The sequence below is a fragment of the Zonotrichia leucophrys genome, chromosome 2, assembly GCF_028769735.1.
Source record: "Zonotrichia leucophrys gambelii isolate GWCS_2022_RI chromosome 2, RI_Zleu_2.0, whole genome shotgun sequence".
NCBI classification, from domain to species: domain Eukaryota; kingdom Metazoa; phylum Chordata; class Aves; order Passeriformes; family Passerellidae; genus Zonotrichia; species Zonotrichia leucophrys.
Window position 1 is genome coordinate 39,517,616 of NC_088171.1, and position 20,284 is coordinate 39,537,899.

The 20,284-nt window shown below is 38.9% G+C and overlaps 1 protein-coding gene across 8 annotated transcripts in view; it reads right to left on the reverse strand.

The window, feature by feature from the left end:
• THRB (thyroid hormone receptor beta) overlaps window positions 1–20,284 on the reverse strand; it is a 169,301-nt gene that overhangs the window by 126,444 nt on the left and 22,573 nt on the right. For 5 of the 8 annotated variants that reach the window (XM_064704647.1, XM_064704645.1, XM_064704641.1 and 2 more), the window contains exon 2: window positions 67–96. The exons of 2 other annotated variants lie outside the window; for them this stretch is intronic. The gene's annotated coding sequence lies outside the window, so the exon portion shown is untranslated. Of the gene's footprint in view, window positions 1–66; window positions 97–1,181; window positions 1,237–20,284 lie in introns of those variants that run through there. One more of the 8 variants, XM_064704644.1, reaches the window with a different exon arrangement.

Consider the following 20,284-nt stretch of genomic DNA (forward strand, 5'->3'; position numbering starts at 1 on the left):
TATTTGTTAAAATTACCTCAAATTAACTTGAATATCTTACTAAAGTGGAATAAAAAAATTTCTTACCTTATTAGAGCTTCATTTTCTGTTCTTTCACTGAAAAGAGTAAAGAAATCTGTATTAAAGATCCATTTGGTTAAAAGAACCTTCTGAAGTAACTATTTCAGTTTCGCTTCAATTAACACCAAAACTAAAAGGTTCTTTTTACATAACTGCAGTAAGTCTCTGTTATTTTGCAGGGTTAATCATTCTCAACACTCTGGAGTGGAGGCCTTTATTTATTTGCCATCTTAATTAGCTGTTCTGAACAAACATTTCAAATGCTTTGGAAATATCAATACAAACAACTGGTCTCATCAATTCACCACCTAAATTTCAGTCTGATTAGACACATTCAGTAGGTTTATTTTCACTTCAAGCTCTATCTCATGAACAGTATTTGTGTTTGTGTTGCCATTATTTTTATTGGACATTTGGTATTTTCTAGTATAGGATGGGTTTCATTGCAGTATGCCCATTTAAAGAGTTCCTCAGCCTGGAAGGTTTTTTTAAAAGTTGCTATTTTCTGCTCAAACCCCAAACAGGTAGGGTCAGTGGCAGTTTAGAAGAATGAAAGCAACAAGCCATTTCAATAAACACCCACTTCAACTCAGCTGCTCTGAGTGACACATTTGTCAACAATCTACCAACACACATCACAAAATCAAAAACCAAAAAAGCTTTAAGAGTATTCTGGGAAAATTCAGGCATAACTCAGAACAATCAATGAATGGTGAGGCATGCAAAAATATTCATTAACCTTTTATTTCTTCATTATTTTTTTTCAGTTCTTCACAACCAGGGAGAACTATCTGCAAGCATCTATCTGCATTATAGCTGGGAACTGGATTCTAGTAACTCTGTAGTAAATGGGGGGTTTTTGTCACCAATGCATGCAAGAATAAAATAACACTTTTTCTTATTTCATTTTCTAAATTAGCATAATATACAGCATGAAATAGAAAACAAAAAAGCCAAGTCTAATAAAATCTGACAATTATTAGCAGTATTTGTTGAAAAGCAGAGAAAATCATGCTGAGTCACAGGCAAAGCATCTCAACCTCTAGCACTTTCTGTACACTTCATTAGCCATCAGTCAGTATGGTTAGAGATTTACAGATGAAGAGAAAACAAGGAGAGACCTTGTTCATCTTTGCCAAGGACAAATTCGAAGCTTGGCCTCAAAGCATGCAATCAATGCAATGGTTGAAGAGATGGATTCTCTTCACTGCTCTGCAGTGAAAATATTGTGATTTGGGGGACAGCAGGGTTCAAACAGAGTCTTCTAGGAATGCATCTGTCAATCTGAGGGAAACAAAGCCAAAGAGACTAGTAGAAGTGCGTCTTCCCTTCATTTATGGTATGGTCACCTGATATTTTTGAGAGACCTATAAAATGAGACTGCTTCACACATGGAACAGGTAAACTTACAGAGAGACATTCTTGGAGTGCAGTAAAACACTGGATTAATCACCCGTTTTGAGAAAAGCCATGAGATCCCATTTTTATGAGTCAACTCATGAGAGCTGACATTTACAAAGTCTGATTTCCCACAACAGAGTACCTGCACATGTTACCTTTAAGGGAAGAAAAATAACTATAAGGTCACTTAATTATTTAGTCAAACATAAAATCCTCATAGGTTTAATTTTTCTACAGCTCCCACAATAATCAGCTATTGAAAAAATACATCAGTACCAGATTAGTTCACATTTACCTGTCTGGCTGCAGGTGTGGGTCACCCACAAAAGGTAATTTAAGAAAGATTTTGCACGCAGAAATCAAGGGACAGAACCAGTAAGCATTTCATCACTGAATGCTATGCAGGGTTTCAATAGGATTGAGTGGGATTTATTACAGCACAAGCCAAATCCTTCTTACTTTTCTCATGCAAAACACCCATTGAAGCTAGCCAGAGTGCAACTGAGGACATATTGCATCCCTGATTCTCTATTACTCACCTGTCACAATACTACCGTGCTCCACAGCACCAAGTTTCTGGGAACAGAATGTTTCTTTCTGGGAAGGGATAGGAATACCTTACAGGCTAGCCTGTTTTAAATATAAAGCAGGTACAGAAGCAAGTCTGAAGAAGACTAAAAGTCATCTTGGACTTGTGACAAGATCCACAGTTTCAAAGAAAAGTATTTCTATGCTAGAAACACTCACAGTGCAAGCTGCTTTGAAGCATATTTAACGCATCCTACATACTTTTAAAAGAAGAATGAAAGCTTACTTTGGCAGGGTTTATGACTCCCAGAAAAAAAAAAAATCAAAAAACCAAAAAACCACCCTAGCATGCTTAAAAAAACCAATTTGCATAAGTTTTCCTTATCTGATCCTGTTGATAACAGGACAAGCTATAATGAGGGCCATGAGCACCTCCCGTCAGAAGTTCTCATGGGATCTGCTGCCTGTCTAGCTCAATGGTCTCAGCAGACATTTGTTCAGAGGATCAATTACTATCTCCATCAGGTAGCAAGAAGCTTCTAGCCTGAGAAAATCTGGCTTTTATCCAAGTGGAGATAACCTCCCCTCCAGTGTGCCCAAAACAACACTGGATAAGTGAGGTGCAAGCATTCAGTGGTCCCTGCAGAAGATTTACTGGGTTTCCTGCTTTATCTGCCTCGGACACCTTGGCAAAGAATTTAAAATTAAAATATATCTCCTGTTAACTGCCTTCAAGCTTGAAGCCTACTGCTTAGATGGAGGGGGAGAGCGCTACAGGGGAAAAAAAAAGTAAAAAAAAGTGAGGACATTTACATTGCAATATTCAGATGTGTCATCTTGCTAAGCATATGCCTCTTTACAGTAAAAACCATACTTGTTGCCAGTCACCAAATGTGTTAACTTTGGACAGACTCTAGGAGGATTCTACCAGACTGCCTCAAAGGCACATCAGTACCATTAAGTTAAACTAAGTAGACAACTGTCCACACTCAGTGACAAGAGGCCCTGTAAATTCATCAGGGTATTTACAATTATCCTTTCAATCCCGGTACCGAAAAAAAAAATAAAAAAGGGAGAAAATAATTGTAAATATTTTTTTCAAGTTCCATCTTTTTCAGAACAACTTATGAACCTTCTCAGTTTTATAAATACTATCATTAACACTAAAAAAACTACTGATAAGAGATTGTTAAAACAATGTACTTTGCTACTGAAGATGTTCATGATTTTTCTCAAGGAAGATTCACCACTGACTTGTTGAATCACAAGAAACCAATACTGGTAAAATGATCAGACAGCAGAATAGACGTAGATGAAAATTTCCTACTTTAGCATACAGAAAATTTCTGACTGCATGAAGTTGTCCAAGTAAAAATGTTCCTTTTTGTTTCAGTCATTATTTCACCCTTTTTGTTGTATGCTGCTTAGCAGAAACTGAAAAACTGAAGATAACTTGTCATTAACTAAAGTATGGGTTTGATCCCAAAAAAGGAATACACACAATTAGCTAAAACAACTTATTTTCATATGATCCAACACTTATCCAGTACACAGTAGGAGAAAAGACATCCAAGTGCTCTTCAGAAAATTTAGATATAAAGTGTGTATTCTGCCTGAGTCTTTGAAGAGCTATCAGATTAGGGATGAGAGCAGTACTTTTCTTCTTATACTTTTCTTCTTATCCATCAAATCCTATTCATCCTATTAAAACTTACTTTCAAGCTCCTCACACCCATCACAGACATCTTCATTTGAAAAAAAACTGAAGTTACCAAAAGATAGCATCTATTCAATCCTCCAGACAGAATCACCCCAGAATTTATTTCAGTTTACTTTTTTAGTCCCTGCAGGATGTTCTGGTGTTCAGAAGTCCACAAAGAGACTGATTGAACTCACTACAATTTCCTTTTTCACAAAAGATCCCAGAAAGCCACCCAGGCCTGGAAAAGCCAGAGAGTTCTCATTCCATCAGAGCCAAGGAAGGAAAAAGAGAGGAGTGGGGGATGAGCACTCCTGACCAGGAGATAAATTCGTTCTTAAAGCTGCTCCAGTAAGTTTGGCTTTCAGTTCTTCTGTTTAGCAGCTCCCAGTCAGAATTAAAAGCACGACAGTGGAGGTGGAATAAAAAAGAACAAAAATGTAGGGGAAAGAAAAGGACAGCAGGGAAAAATCTCGCTGACCTCCCTCAGCAAAGCTCTTCCTGAAGATGCAAGGAACTCTACTGGCACAGAAAGTTAATTTAATTCTTCCTGCCCCACCAGTCTTGACTCAAGGCCATTTGATTTCACAGTTCCAGTATCTGCAGTGGTTAACAAGCCATGCCATGCACTCTGCAGAGTGAAAAGCCATGACTGCAGCATGCCAAAGTCTAATCTGTGACAGGCATTCCCAGTCCTGGAACTCCACACAGCGCGCCTTGGACTGCTCAGTGCTGCGAGGCACCAAGTGCGCTCAGCCTGAACCCTGGGACTCAGGGATGCATCCTGAGAATGCATCCTGAGAATGTCCACCACCAGTGCAGTGCTAATCACCATCAGCATGCAGGCATAGGTTCTCTGCAGGATAAAAGAGCAGAAGAAAGCCCGTGTTTAGGTTGGCCAGCAAGAACAAGATCATAGCTGGGAGGCAGAAAACCCATAAAATCGCTCCACTTAAAGCATACATACAGATTAAAAATTAACCCCTGCTGCCAAAAAACTGCACGTGACCCCACCCACAGCTCTACCTGCCTATGCAGAGACTGGCAGATGTAAGTGGAATATGTGCTCTGCTGCCCCACCATCATGACCAGCCAAGAGCCACCATCTCACATCTGTCCTGCTCCCCAAAAAAGTGCCCAAGAAAGAGTCACCATTTATTATTGCTCTTGATGACTGGCTGTCATAGTAATCAAGGACATCAGTGATTTTTTTGGAAGCTAGTCATCCTCCTCGGTATAAGAAGTCTTAAACATCAGCCAGGTAGCTTGACCCAACTGTTGAGAGACGGAATAATGTGGAAACACAAATAACCATTGCTACTGCTGTATGTTTGTTCCAACCATACTAAAGAACTCAAAGCTTCTTTACAGAAAATGCTATAAAAATGCTGTCCAGAAGCCATTATCCCCTCCAGTAAATGATGAGTCCACAGACAGTAATGTCTGCAGTCCTGTTTTGCCAACATTTCCATTACAATTCTCTGCTTTAATGAAGAAGTAACAAGATTAAATACTCTTTGGCTAGCAGACCTTCAAGTTTTCTTACAGTACATTGTATTTACATTAGAATGTTAATGTCGCAATTCTTTTTGATTTGAAAAGTGCAATGATAAATTAATTTACCTTTAAAATAAAAACTGTACCAAAAATAATTGTTTAAAATCTTCAAACTTATTCTACTGCTCTTTTTAGAAAAGGTACATTGCTTATGCCATTAAAAAGAAAAGCTAATGCATTTTTGTAAGGTAAGAATTAATTGAATTTAAGAGAACTAAGCAGATCCCAGAAAAGGGCAGCTATTTTCTCTGTACATAACATAATCATATGCTCTAAATCCAGTTATTTTCTTCCTCTGAAAGGTATTTAGGGATGTCATCTCCATAGGGCCGGGCCCAGTGCCACAGAAAGCAAACACACTGTAGCTGATTAGAAGCCCTGCATTCCACTTAGGCCTGAAAACCTTCTGTAGGACCAAAGACTCAAGTTTGAAAAGCATCAGGATATTGAAAACAAGCCTTCACACATATTTTTAAATTATTAAATTAAAAAACGTAACCAACCAGCTAATAGTCAAATCTAAGGGGAACCTACAAGCATTATATGCAATGTATGATGACAGTGATATGGGAAGTTTTGGGAACTCAGGGGTATTCATCCCATGTGTGTTTAACCATATACTGCAACTATTGGTGGAGGTCACCACCAATTCTTCTGAGATTGATGGTGCAAACAGCACCCTGGAATCTTCTCCCCTCCTCTGCCAACTTTCCGAAGAGGAACCCAGGGAACAGATAAGCTGAGACAGCCAAAACAAGGTTTCTTCAGCCTTTCAATCATCCTCAGACTCAGACTGCTTTACACCAGATGCCTGATTTTAATCATTGTCCATATGTCTGAGTAAGCATAAAGAATCCACTGCAGAGACAAGACTTGGACCTTCATGCTTTTTCTCAGAAAGCCTATACTTTTCTGCTTGTAATCACCCCACTGACAAGTGAATGATTATGATTTTATTAGTTGTCCCAGGTTTATCTTCTGTGAGATGGCCAAAATAAATAAGCCAGTATCTTGAAGGACAAACATACAGTAAGTACTGCTGCATAATATCCCCAGCCAGTAAAGTTCATTATTGAGTCCTAGAATAAAATATGACAGACTTTGTTATGTTATCTTTCCCAAGGTGTCACTACCAACCCAACACATCTTAGAACTTAATAAAGCCTGGCAGACTCCAGCTCATCCAGAACATGTAATTTTTTTTCCTGCACTGCTTTTTCTAATAACTGGTGCTGTTCTGCTCTTTTTGGGATGGTGGATGACAACCATCACACCTGCACACTGGAATGCAGCTGTCAGGGTAATTCCATCCAAAATTAAGGCAGTTCCATGAAAGCAAATGTTTAATACACACAGAAAAATATGGTGAACTGGTCTGTAGCACACTAAATGCTTTGAGTTTAGGATTTTTTTTTGTTACATTTCTTTCTTCTGCTTTTTCCTACCTGTATGGCACGAGCCCTGTATAGCACGTATCCCAGTAAGTTGTCCCAATGCAGTTCAGAACTGTGGCACAGACTGTATGATTTGATCAAGAAATGGCCTTAAACTCTGCATACTGCATATTGAGAGCTATGAACAGTATCCAAAGAATAAATAACATGGAAACCTGACATTTGAAAGTCAGTGAAAGCAAGCTTAAAGAGAAGAGCTATTTCTTCTTATTTATGGGACTCCATAAAGGTTTGAAGGTGTATTGTACAACAACACTGTATAATGATCAGGCCCACAATTTTGCTGGGAAGTGTTTTTCAAACGGCAGTTTTGTTTGCCAGTATAAGAAATATGCAATGAAACAGAAACAGGTATTTCTAGAAAAGGGCTTTGGAAAATGCCTCCCTGTGCCCAGTATACAAAGCAAAGATAGATCTTCACTTAAACTGAGTTATATTTCATTAGTGTCTGCAGCTGCCTAACTTCTCTTCATCTTCTGTGGAGAGGCAGTGGACACAATTGTTAGTGACAACGACATAATTTGCCAGTGATATCCAACTATGAATAAATTCAAAATCTTGTTGAATCAAGGTTTTCTGGCTAAGCTAACAGGAAAAAAGATTTAAGAAACTATATTTGCTTTATTATCTGGAGCTAAGGTCAAGTATGCTGAAACTTCAGGGGTTTTTTTTGAAAGGTGAAATTGGACTAAACTCCAATTTAAAGAGAAAAACTGACAGAGTAAAATATTTGTTTAGGACCTATCTAGTAGTGTACCAAACCCAATCCACTGGAACTGCCTTTTGTGTTTATTTCTACCAAAGGAAAACAGAACCAAAAAAAAAAAAAACAAAACTATCAAAGTATTCAAATTCAAAACTGGATTCATGCACACTGAAAACTTCTGAATTCACAACTAGCAGGCAGGGGGAAAGTGGTATTTCCCTCACTTTGGATGCTCGGTAAAAAAAGGCTTAATTTACACTTCTGTATTTTCAGAAAGATGGTGGCATTTGCTTGTTTCTTCCAGTATATCACAAGATAATACTCAGCTGCTGGGTTTATGAGGTACTTGCAATTGTAACTCAACAGACAAATCCTTTGTTATAAAGAGAGAACAAATAATGGGGATTTACAAAGCTGTAATTATACCGAGAGGGTTTATGCACAAGGATGTATTAAAAGCAATACTATACACAAAATAACTTTTTTTAAAAGAAATCCTCTGAGCATTATCACTGCTTATAATAAGGGCTCTTCTACCATAAAAGGGATGCTATGCTAAAGGATGCCCGCAGACTCTGCCAAGCTCCTCTAGGTAGGCTGAAGTTGGTAGCACATACCTGTTTTATGGTTAGCTAATGATGATGAACAAGCAGAGCAAACCCCGAGCCCGAAACAAACCGCACTGCAGGCAGATGATGCACTCCAGCAGGCAGCCCCAGCACATCCCTGCTGCAAGCCTTGGCAGTGAGCGGGAGCAGAGCCCAAGGGGAGCGTGCCGTGCCCGGCCGCCACGCCGGCAGAACCGCTGAGCCAGGAGCCCAGCCCGGCTGCAGACCTGGCTCCTGCACGGACACCAGCATGAGGGACAACACACCCACTGAGTAACACACCACCAAGGACAAAAACCATGCTCTTGCCTTTGCACTGGTCCACCTGGTCATGAAAGGCGCCTGGACACACGGGAGCAGGAAGCTCTGAACCATGGGGGACGCAGCCAGTATTCTGAATCTCCTGTTTCACCAGCAGCTTCCTGAGGACAGGTGATCCCAGTGCACCCAAGACCTGTGGCTGGTTGCACAGCATTCCCCAGGGGACCCACTCCAGCTACAGCAGTTCCCTGAGGATGCTTTGAAGCTGGCTGCCAGCCAGCTTGTCCCAACAGTAAGAAAACACAAAAGCAAAGATGACTTCAAGCATCCCACTGTCTGAATTAAAGATGATGTGAGGCTTAACTTCAATATATTCCATGAGCAGAATGCAGCTGAGAAGTTATTTTACTATATGATGCACATTTTTTTATTTAGTAATGGTCACGGCAGTTCCTACTCTTGTTAAGTCACAATGATTTCTACATCTCCTCACATGGAGCTGGGAATCACAAAGTCAAAGTATTTCATATAAATTTATTCTGAGATCGTTTTGACCTTACTAGCTTATTGGTAAACTAAAATGGGAGAATCTCATAGTTAATCAAGAAAATACAGTAAATAAAATTGGAATTACTTTCCCAAACCTCTTCTCTAAGATCAGTGATTCATCTTCCTAGTTCAGATTTTTTAAATAACTGATTATTGGTATCACTAACATGCAATTCTGGTTTCTTAAGGTTACACCTAAACACATTGGAACAGTTGTAAGCACAATGTATGACCAAAAAAAAACCACTACTTTATTATTAATTGCTTTTTTGGAGACAGGCATTAATTAGATGGTCAAGGGAATTCCAGATCCATGCAAAAGACGCTAGTGGCACTAGTAATATGTTTCCCAATTATAACCTTTTTTTTAAAATATACTAATTACAATGTTTTGACTTCTGGCATGGATCCCTGAACCAGTCAGGGCTGCAGGAAGGCAATGGGACAGGAATGCACAGGGAGAAATACAGTGGTAGGACGCACTTGGAGCAAACCCAAGGCACAAGGGGGCTGAGTGGTCCCACTTTGACTGGAGGGAGGAACAGGCAGCATCACCTCTTCTGTCCTTCCACAGCAGCATAAACTGGTGGTGACAGGATGATCACCTGCTGCAGAGGAGAGGGACAGGAAAACAGGGGACAGAGGCAGAGGTTCATACCCTTCCAGCCTGATCCCGCTGATGCACGATTCCATGTCCACAGGCAATAGTAAGACACTAAACATTCTACTTTCTCTCTTTTCCATTTCATTCAGAAAATGTTTTTATAATTGTTTACTTTCTTGTTTAAAAGGAAGGAGTTCAAGAAGTGTTTGAAGAATGCTTTCAGGCACATGGTGTGATTCTTGGAGCTGTCCTGTACAGGGCAAGGAGTTGGACTCCATGATCCTTGTCCAACTCCATGGTCAATTCCAGTCAGGATACTCTGTGATTCTATGACAAAGCAAGTAAATTTAACAGCTAAGCGACAATAGATTAGAAAGCCACATTTTCAATTTTACAAACGAGAAGAGCTTTTGCTACATATAATATTTCAACTTTGGTGTTTGACCCTGAAATTTAAACAAAAAACAATCTGTGATTTTTGTATTTGGGATCAGTCATATGGACTATGCAATGGAAAAAGCTCCATAATTTATCTGAATCATTACTTTATTTTATTCTCTCATGGTTGCAATTGTTCATTGTTAATTAGATCCAGCCACAACAACTCATTGTGCAAAAGGCATACGCTGTTTTAATCAAAATCTTGGACGGCATTTTGGATGGCATCTTTAAAAACTTGGACAGAACACTCTGTGGTTTCCTCACCGATAAAGAATCAAAATTATTAACTATGAACACATCTTCCACTGGATGCTGACACTTACAATCAGATTATTTGATGAGCAGCTTCTTGTTTCATGGAACTATTTTAGATTTCCTTCTGGTTTGTACCTGCTTTCTTCATTCAGAACAGTAATGAACTGAAAATCTGACCCATAGGACACATCCATGGTGAACTCTAAGTTTTTTAATTTACATTTTATGCTGTGATGAAAATGATGCTGTAAACACAAAATCTGACTGTAACAGTCCCATTTATCTGAAATCATATCTTCTTATCTATAATGTTCAAATTATTTTCCCGATTGTTTTAGCAATTAAGAGAATTGACCAGTGTTTGGGAATGAAACACACCAACAAGCTCATGCTTATGGACTGTCCTCACAGATGTATTTTGAAGACAATGTACTGGTTCAGATGATCCTCACAGGTAGTTACTGGTGACAAAAACATGAACAATGTTTCCTTGGCAGAAATAAACACAGCACACCACTTTTATCAATAAATGTATACATTGTCATTCAATGAAACTTTTGATTTTGATGCTGTTGCTTTAAGAACCTCTGCTAGGTCTTACATTTTGCTCTGTAGGATTTAGTTTTTTCTTTTATGTCAGGCTGCTTAGCAGCTTCCTGTTAGAGTGAGTCCAGAGGAGGCCATGGAGATGATAAGAGGGCTGGAAAACCTCTCTGATGAAGAGAGGCTGAGGGAGTTGAGGTTGTTCAGGCTGAAGAAGAGAAGGCTCTGGGGTCACCTTGGAGCACCTTCCAGCCCCCAAAGGGAGCCTACGAGAGAGCTGGAGAGGGACTTTTTACAAGGACAGGATAAGGCAGAACGGCTTTAAGCTGAAATAGAGTAGGCTTAGATAAGACATTAGGAGGAAATTCTTTACTGTGAGGATGGGGAGGCACTGGAACAGGTTTTCCAGAGAAGTTCTGGATGCTCTATATGCCCTGGACACATTCAACACAAGGCTGGATAAGGCTTTGAGCAACCTGATCAAGTGGAAGGCATCTCTGCCCATGGCAGGCCCCTGCCAACCCAAACCATTCTATGATTCTGTGATTCCATGAAATAGCCACAAAAATCAGTGTCATAAGAGCTGTAAAAAGAAAATTACAGGGGATTCTATGCTGCAGTATAGAAAACAGTGGAACCTAATACACTGTCTAGCCCATCAGTTATGCCTGCTTTCCTTGCATTAATACAGGCAATAATAGCACAATTGTTTTATAATAAATGACATTATATCATAAATTACATTATTATCACACTGTATTATGTAATTACAGATAGGTGTAAAAATCTGATTTTAATCTTCTAACTTTTTCAAACTATTTAAAGCTCTCAAATCTAGTTTCTTATTAAATCTAATAAGCTCAGTTTGAACGTACAAGTGGTGATTTTGGATGCCTGGGCACTTCTCTGACCAACTGAAATGTCTTTAATGGAATCTTGTTTCCAGTAAGAACTGAATACCATCTTTCAGATGTTTTAGGTTACGCACTCTAAAATGGCCTTACTCCAAATCATGAGTCACTTTTGAAAATTTAAGATCCTGTGTCTAATCCAGCAAAAAATAAATTCCTTAACTATTATCAGAGTACCACCATAATTTGGAGAAAATGAAAGATCACTTTGGCTAGTTTCTTTCCTAAAGCAAAACAAAACACAACAATCAAGGTTTTAAACTGGCCAGTTAAAAACACAAAAAATAAGCCTCTTTCTTAAATGAAGAAAAAAATATTTTAGATTGCTCCCAAATTAAACAGCTTCTGCCTGTGTTTCAGAAGAAAAATCATAATAGCAATAACAAAAGTTTGTCTCCTTTTTTGACATGGCACGTAATGCTCTACATCAGCCCATTTCGAGCACTGTCCCTCTGAAAGTTTAAACTAAACATTTCATATTTTTATGACTGAATGTAAATGCTAAGGATCAAAATTCCCCAAAATTTACCTAGTAAAATTAACATAAGTAGCAGTTTGAAGAATTGACATTCCAAAACTCTTAAAACTCTGCTTTGCCCAGAGAAAAGACACTGAAAAGGAGAGACTGATGAAACAGCAGCCTGCTTCCTTGTCACACAAACTGTCTGTAATTCCAAGCAAGTTCTGCAAAGTGACTGACAGACATAGTGTTTCAGGAAAAAAAAAATCAACATAGCTGAAATTGTGCTGGTTGAATGCTACAGCACAGCAGACAGCAGCTCTATATGCCAGCACAGCAGGAAAAAAACTCAATTGCTTTTAATAGACAGGCATTTAGTGCAACTAGTATAATCTGGAGTGACATTTCCCCCTGTCTATTATGTAAGCTGAAAGCTAAACTTGTGCTTTTATGCAGTGTATTGCCTATCTTCAACACACTGCTTTATCAGCTTTCTCTCAATTTTTAAGGTATTTTAGTAGCAAGGAAGGGGGGTCTTATCACATCTTTGAGACTCCTTCTTAATATCCTATTTTCTTCCATTCTGTGCTCATGTTGCCACACGGACAGGCTTCAATAGGAACTGTTCTTTGTTCAGTTAGCACATTTCATATTCTATGTCTAGAAACCTCTCTGAGAATTTTAAATCTCCACAGAAAATAATTTAAAAGGCAAAGAAAAATCCAGAAAACTCAAAGAAAAGAAGAAATCAAAAGATGAAACAAAGAAAAGATGGAATTTAAAAACTGAAAGGCAGTCAATCCATTTTAACAGCATCATTCTCTAACACTTCGTTTTTGAAATTTCAGGAAAAGAGGAGAAAAAGCAAGGAAATGGGTAGTTAGAGACATCACCATTTTTATATCCCAGGCATCTTCCAGAATGTGTGATCGTCTACCTTCGCAACAGCAATTATCCCTGACAAGATTTTCAAAATGGCATTCAGCCTTAGGGAGACCAGAGCTTCCTGCACAAAGAGCAAAACAGATAATGACAGACTTGCTCTGCTAAAACAGGAGTTTATGACTCCAAGATAGTTAAATTAATGATTCTTTTCCAATCTTTCTGCCCATCTATCTACTGTTACTCACCTCTGTGCTGCCCCTGGAAAAAGCTGATAACTTAACCAGTAACCCTTTCAAGATAACCAGCTCTGATAGACTGACTTGCCTTTAATATATTTTGATAGACAAATAAAGCTGTCTAAGTGCCAAGGAGTCTACATATTTAAGATTCAGTTCTCAAAGAAGCAAGTGATTAAAATCTAGTGATTTTGCAAGACAAGTTCATAAGGGCTATAAATACAACACACAGCATCAAAAAGCCTCACCAGCCAGACAGCCGAATACCAGAAGGAGACACAAGGCATAAAAGAAATCAAACCTTCAAAAACAGCATACCAAATTGATTAGGCAACACTGGAAGAATGAGTCTTACAGGAGACACTTTATTGTGTGTATGTGCCAAACATGTTTATGATTTCCCTTAAAAGACCTATCTTGCATTATATCCTGGTTGTACTTCAGGAGTTTGTGTCCCACCTGTGTATCGCACAATAAACAACACTGCCTCCATTAGAAGAGTGTCCCTCCCAGGTACAAATCACCTCCTGAAAAGGCACTAAAAATGTCCTACCCCAATGCCTTCAGAGCTGCACCATGAGCAGGAATCTCTGACTTTCCCAACCTGAAGCAGGAGCATTCAGCCTGTATGCACAGACAGCACTGCAGAGCTTGTTGGACTGCCTATGGGTGCAAGGGAGGTGCTGGCCACTCACCCAGCTCTACAGCCCATGGTGCAGTCTGTAGATCTCCCCCTCTCACTCAGAACTGCAGGTCTGCTGAGCCATGCCATTGTTGCTGCCCAGTGCATCGAACAGAAAGCCCCTCCATGAAGCCCTCTGCCAGGAGCACCGAGGGCATGTAAGGCAGCAGCAGCACAGCACTAGCTCAAGGAGCACCCATGGTGCCATGCCCAGGAGGTACCAATACACAGCTCTCCCCTGACACAAGACCCTCCCATAGACAGAGCAGAGCCCAGGAGCGCCTCTGAGAGCCATCCTGACACAGGATCAGGAGAAAAGTTTGAAAAAGCCTTACAAGAGGACAGAAATCTATGAAACTGCTAACAGATTCACTCAGAAACCTCAAGATGCTCCTGCAGGGAGCAGTGACTGGAATTTCAAATATTAAATATACCATCTATCCTACACCAGACAATGCTCTTCGTTTGGTATTGAAATTTAGTACAGGGGCTGAGACTTCCTATGCCCACTAGCTGGAGAGAGCTGTGAAACCAGCACATGCTCTGCCCTTTTTCAGAAAATAAATGCTGAATAAGACAAGCAATGGGAAAAAAACACCTTAAGCTCAGCACAAAGATTTTTTTTCATTACAGCACAAAAACCACATGGCAGGGACATGTTTCCATTTAGCTTTCTTTGTGTTGGTTCTTCCTTTATATCAGGTGTCGAGCTGATGAGGGTGACAGTCATCTTCAGACCCCAGCTGCAGGTAAGGTCTTTACAGCATGACAGTGCTGCTAACATTTTCCCTCTAATTATTTTTGCTCAGTATTCTATTTCCAGGTCCAAAAGTAAAGGAAGAGCTTTAAACACTTGGAAGAGGTGCCTCATCCTAAAGAGAATTATCCAGAAAAACTGCAATTCAGCATTAATAAAGCCTCATGTCTTTTCTACAGAGGTTTTTTGAGTCCTATATGCAAAGGAGAGTTTTTAATTTATCAGGCAGCAGAAAGGGAAGGGCTTTCTACCAGGTGATTTTGAAATTCTTGGTCAAAGGTTAACTTGGTTTTTAACTTCAAAGTACAGAAAAACAGAGAGGTTGAAAGAATACAGTAAAACTTCAGAGGGATCTTTCCAACCTGAAACCAGGCTATGAAGGCAAGTAAAGTTGCCTTCTGTGCTACACCTTTCCTTGCTCTTGGTTTCACAGGCAGCTCCTAAGAAGGGAAAAGGCAAAGTCCGTTTGGGAAAGTTTAAAATATAATCAGATTTTTCTGGCTCGGAGCACCAAAGGTGGAAAGGCAGTTTCACTAATTAAGATCTGAACTTCTGCTTCGACTTCAGTTTTTCATAATGCTACTAGATATTTTAAAATATGGTACTCATTCATTGCAGGGCGCAGCACCCGCAGGGCAGTGAGTAATGGTTTTACCCTTGCTTCAGTACTGGCAGCAGCATGTTGGACTGGAAAATGAACCTCTATTTCCTATCTATTTTTATAATCAGTTTATCTGCCATCTCCTTAATTCTTACCCCCACATGCACACGAGAAGCAAAACATTTGAATCTCAGTTCCAGGCTGAAACGCGCTCACAGCGCTGCCATCGACAGCTCACCGGCGACACTGACTTGGGGCTGAGGACAGCACTTGGCCCCAACCAGTACATCTGTGGTTGCCATGAAAAATTCATGAGCTAAATCTTTTCACTTCTTCTCTAAACAGGAGACAAAACGGGCGAGTCATCACTTAGTCAGCCAGGGAATGATTCAAAATCTAAACCTAGGATATCATGTTAAGGAAAGTAACTGGTAATAGATACAAAGTATATTTTCTTCCCACAGCAGGAAAAAAGGACAAGATGAAGTTATTCTATTTTTTTGCCTTTTTTTTTTTTTTGTTGCTTCCATTAATTGAAAATGTATACAATACTCACTAAACATAGCAATAAGATAACAGACACAAAATAGAAATCTGGAGTATTACATGCCCTGATATATTTTGCTGCAGCCTTGAAGTCATAGATGTTACTGAGTTCTGGTTTATTTGCAAGCTTTCCTGTTTCCTGAAACACAAACATTACTTCTGTATTTTGTGACTAGCTCTGTATTATGAGGTGATATTAGCTGAGGAGGTGGCAGCTGGCAGGAACTTTTGATTCGAAGGGTCCTTTCTAACTGATACACACAGAGCTCTGTATTAGCTCTCACAAGATGCACTGTTTACTAAAGATGATTACCCACGAGTAAATAATGAGTCATGATATCCTCAAAAAAGCAAACACACAGAGTTAAAGAATAATTTTTACCATGGGTAACCAGACAGCACTGAAAATTGAATCACTTAGGTGCATTTGTTCTAATTAAGTGCTAAAACCCAGAAAAGCTATAGAAAATAGACATAATTATATAAAAATATGTTGGAAGATCTTGAAAAGACTGTATCTCTTTTCATATGACTGTAAAGCACCATTTACAAATGGGTAACAGAAATAAGTACATTTAGTCTTAAATATATGCAGGTACAAACAAAAAAAAGATTTTTATTTGGACAACACAACACAAACAGACCATGGTAATTTTGTCATTCTTGATGGATTACTACTCTATCCTTACAAACAATTCAGACCAAACATATTGGAATTCAGGCAAGAAAGCAGCACAAATTTAACACCATAATAATAATAGGGATGCAAACTGCTCATTTTTATTATATGTTATCAGATGACCTCTTAGCACTTTGGGGATTTAACATCAGGAAATTCACCTCCAGACAATCACCAACAGTGGTGAAATAGTCTCTCCTTCATTATTGCTACTTCCATATGCATCTTATTTGTAATGCTACCTTACACATTTCTAAAACCACCACCAGGCTCCAGAAGTTCCTCAGGGGAGTATGATGACAGAATGAAGATTATGAAAAACAAGCTTACATCCACCATTCACCTGTAAGGATTTTGCCTGAAACAGTTTGCTTCCAGACATTCTGCAGAGCCACCCAGACACCTGTGAAGCTCATCAGCAGTTTTAGAAGACAAATTAAATTGTATCTGGTGATCCTTTGTGACTTTGCAGCAGCTGAGAGTGGTAGGTCTGGAGTAACAACAGAACTTAAAAACCATAAACATACTCTACTGGAACTGTGACTTTTCATTTAAACTCCTGAAATGTTTCCTTGTAAGGACTATGCAAGAACAAGCTGGATTCTTAAAAAAATTTAAGAACAACGAGGAATTACATGAATGTAGGAAACACCAAGCACCTAACCTGTTTTCTTTGTGCACACTTGTTAGAAAAAATCCAGTTGAAATGGGTGTTGTCCAAATGTTAGGACTAATGCTCTTCATTTGACGCGCTACATTCTGAAATTAGGGATGTCAGGACATATTTGAAAAATTCACGAGGATGAAAGGAGTCCCATTGGATTTCTTTGCACTGAAAAGCACTGAAGTTCTACCATGACACCTCTGCTCAAACCCAGGTATGACCACCCCATTTTGGGGAGTGCTGCCCAGCTGGAATACCAAGCAACTAGAGGAAAAAAAGCCGGTAATTCTGACATGGTAGCTTTTCCCCACTTTCTTCCCTGTCTACTTCTCCTAGCATTGGTCTTGAAATGTAATCTCTCGTGCTTTGACCGACCTACAATCGCCATATAGTTAGTCACAGTTCAGATTTTTTTATTTAAATTAAATTAAACTTGTGTTAAATTAAATGTAACTCGTGATTTTAAATCACAAGTTTCACGAAAGCTGTCGTAACGTTTTGAACGGTGTTTCTTTTGAGAAGAACCAAACAGCCAGTGAGATGGCCAACCACAGCATGGATCCCACAACCTGCCCTGCAACTTTTCTAAATTACAGACACACTTCTGAATTAGGGTCGCAGATAACCTGCAATTCTGCAAGGTCCTCCTCCTTTTCTGGCTGAGTGGTGATTGTTAAGATCACTGAAGAGGCACGGAGTAGCTTTAGCTGCCAATGCTCCTAATAAGAGAGATGGCACTTCTTCCCTGACAAGCCACAAACCTTAAAATACTACCAAAAAGAGAAGGAAAAGGAAGAAAAGATCAGCACAATCAGAGCACTTCAGCTAGAATAAAGACTCCTTTAGGGCACTTTAACTTCCAGTCTGAAGCTTAAAGGGAAAATTAAATAAAATCTAAAATGTCACACAGTGCTTATAAGATTGCATGTGCTTACTTTAGGCAAATACCACTGAATCCTATTTTTTGCTGTATCTTGCTTTATATTATTGCATATGTTTAACTGAGGAAAAATATTACACTTAAATAAGGAAATACTTCAATGTATTTTCCTTCCTCCTTTCCATGATGGAAATGTCTCATATTTCCAATGCTGTTACACTAGAGTTAAATTAGGTCAAAGGCATTTAGTGTTCAAAACCAGGACATATCACTAATACCAAAAATGATCATGGAAGAGGGGACTTCAGTAGGTGCCTACTCCTCATTCTACCAAAGTTTTATCATTCTGTAATTCACAGCTGCTGGTGCTTTACACAGCTTAATTCCTATCGACCACTCCAGGGTGGTAATATCATCACACATGGACCAAAGTCTAGGAAGTAAATTGCCTTGTTAAAATTTTTTAACCCCTCATTTTTTGCAGTAACCTTTCACCAATTCTTTCAGTAAATACAAGGTCACTAATGGATGTATACAGACAGGGTGTGTATATATGTGTGTGTGTATCTATATATATATATATACACATATTTGCAGTCTTTTCTAGTTTAATTCTTGTTTCACACTCTATTATTTTTCAAAATCTTGCCTGAATTCTTTGCTGCCTAATCTCTTCTGGTTAGGAAGAGAAGACTAAATAAGGAGCAGTACACGAAAGGGAATGCAGTGTTCTAGGACTGGGCTTGTGTGAGCTACAGGAAAATGGTACAAAACTGAGAAGAGCTGGGATAGCTGTAGCATGACATCATGACCTCTGTTTACAGCCACAAATTACATCAGCAAAGTGACAGTGTTCTGAGTGACCCTGTATTGCTTAATTTTCATTACTGTGCCTGTCTTCACTTTACTGATTCTAGTAATTTCCTCCAATTTGATAACAGTCTAACAAACACATACTTCTACACGTCCAAGCAGAAGACCCAATTTTACTGTCAACACAGCCAGATCAAAGCAGCTAACCTGTTGTGGAAACAGCATGGCCAACACCCTAATAATGCCCCAATTTCTTCTGTTAACCAAAGAGACAAAATTATTCTTAATTAACAATGTGTAATTCAGCAGAAACATAACTTGAACATAAGTGCTGAACGAAAGTGAAATTCATTAACTCAAAAATACAATGTGTTTGCTCCCAGAAATTCAGCTGCTGATCTACAAAATGTTCAGAAGATACAAAAATACGTGCTATGCTGCACATCCAGAGATAATAGGACAGAGCAGTATCTTAATTCAGTAGGTTTTGCTCTATTTGTTGAATTACATAATGTTGATTAGAGGACATTAGCTTGGATTACAAAGAGAAGAGCATTAATTGCATTCAGTATCAATACCACTGGCTAACTAACATATAAGAGTATAAGGAGCCTTGAGTTTTCACAAACTTCCACCAAGTTTTTCATAAAGATATCAGTAAATATGAAATGCAACAATATTCAACAATAAGATTCCACATTATAAGAGAAAAAGAAAAAATAGAACAAAACCAAAGCCTACGGTAAGGGTCAGAAAAAAAATACATAAGAGCATGGTATAAATTTAATCCCCAAATCAAGATATTAGACTTGCCATATACACAGATGCAGATGGCTGGGTATACTGATTCCAAATTTAGCACTGTAGATAAAATTACTTCCATCTTAAAAACACCCTGTAAGCAGATAATTTTGCTCAGAAAACTGTTGAGCTTTGGAAAACAGCAAGCTTGTATCACCTACCTTTATTTTTGCCTTTCTCGATTCTCCAGCCATAATAGCCACTGAAGACAATCTCATTAAGTTTCATTTTGGAGTCCTGATCCCGATTTCAAACATTGCAGGAAGACATGCATCTATTTAACACATGTAATGCTGACCCAATTTAAAAAATCATTGCTGGGATCATTGCTTTTTCTTTCTGACCTTTCACTTCTGGGCACTACTTAAGGTCATAATCTGCCTGTAATATTCACTGAGACTTTTTCACGTGGAAGTGAGGCAGTAATTCCACCCCTTTGATATTATTAAAAAGGTAACTTGTTCACCACTGGGAACATCACTGCAGAAAACACAATTCCAAGTAAACTGACAGTATAGTACCACAAAGACTGCTGGCATCTGCTGGCTATAACTTAGTAGCTCAGATTTGCTATGCTGAGACAGAATATAAAAGGTGTGACACCAGACATCATTTTTTCTGACTCAAAATGTATCCACCAAAAAAATGCAAAAAGCATGCAGCAAACACGAATCCCTGAAGATTATCCTCAATACAGATAAGC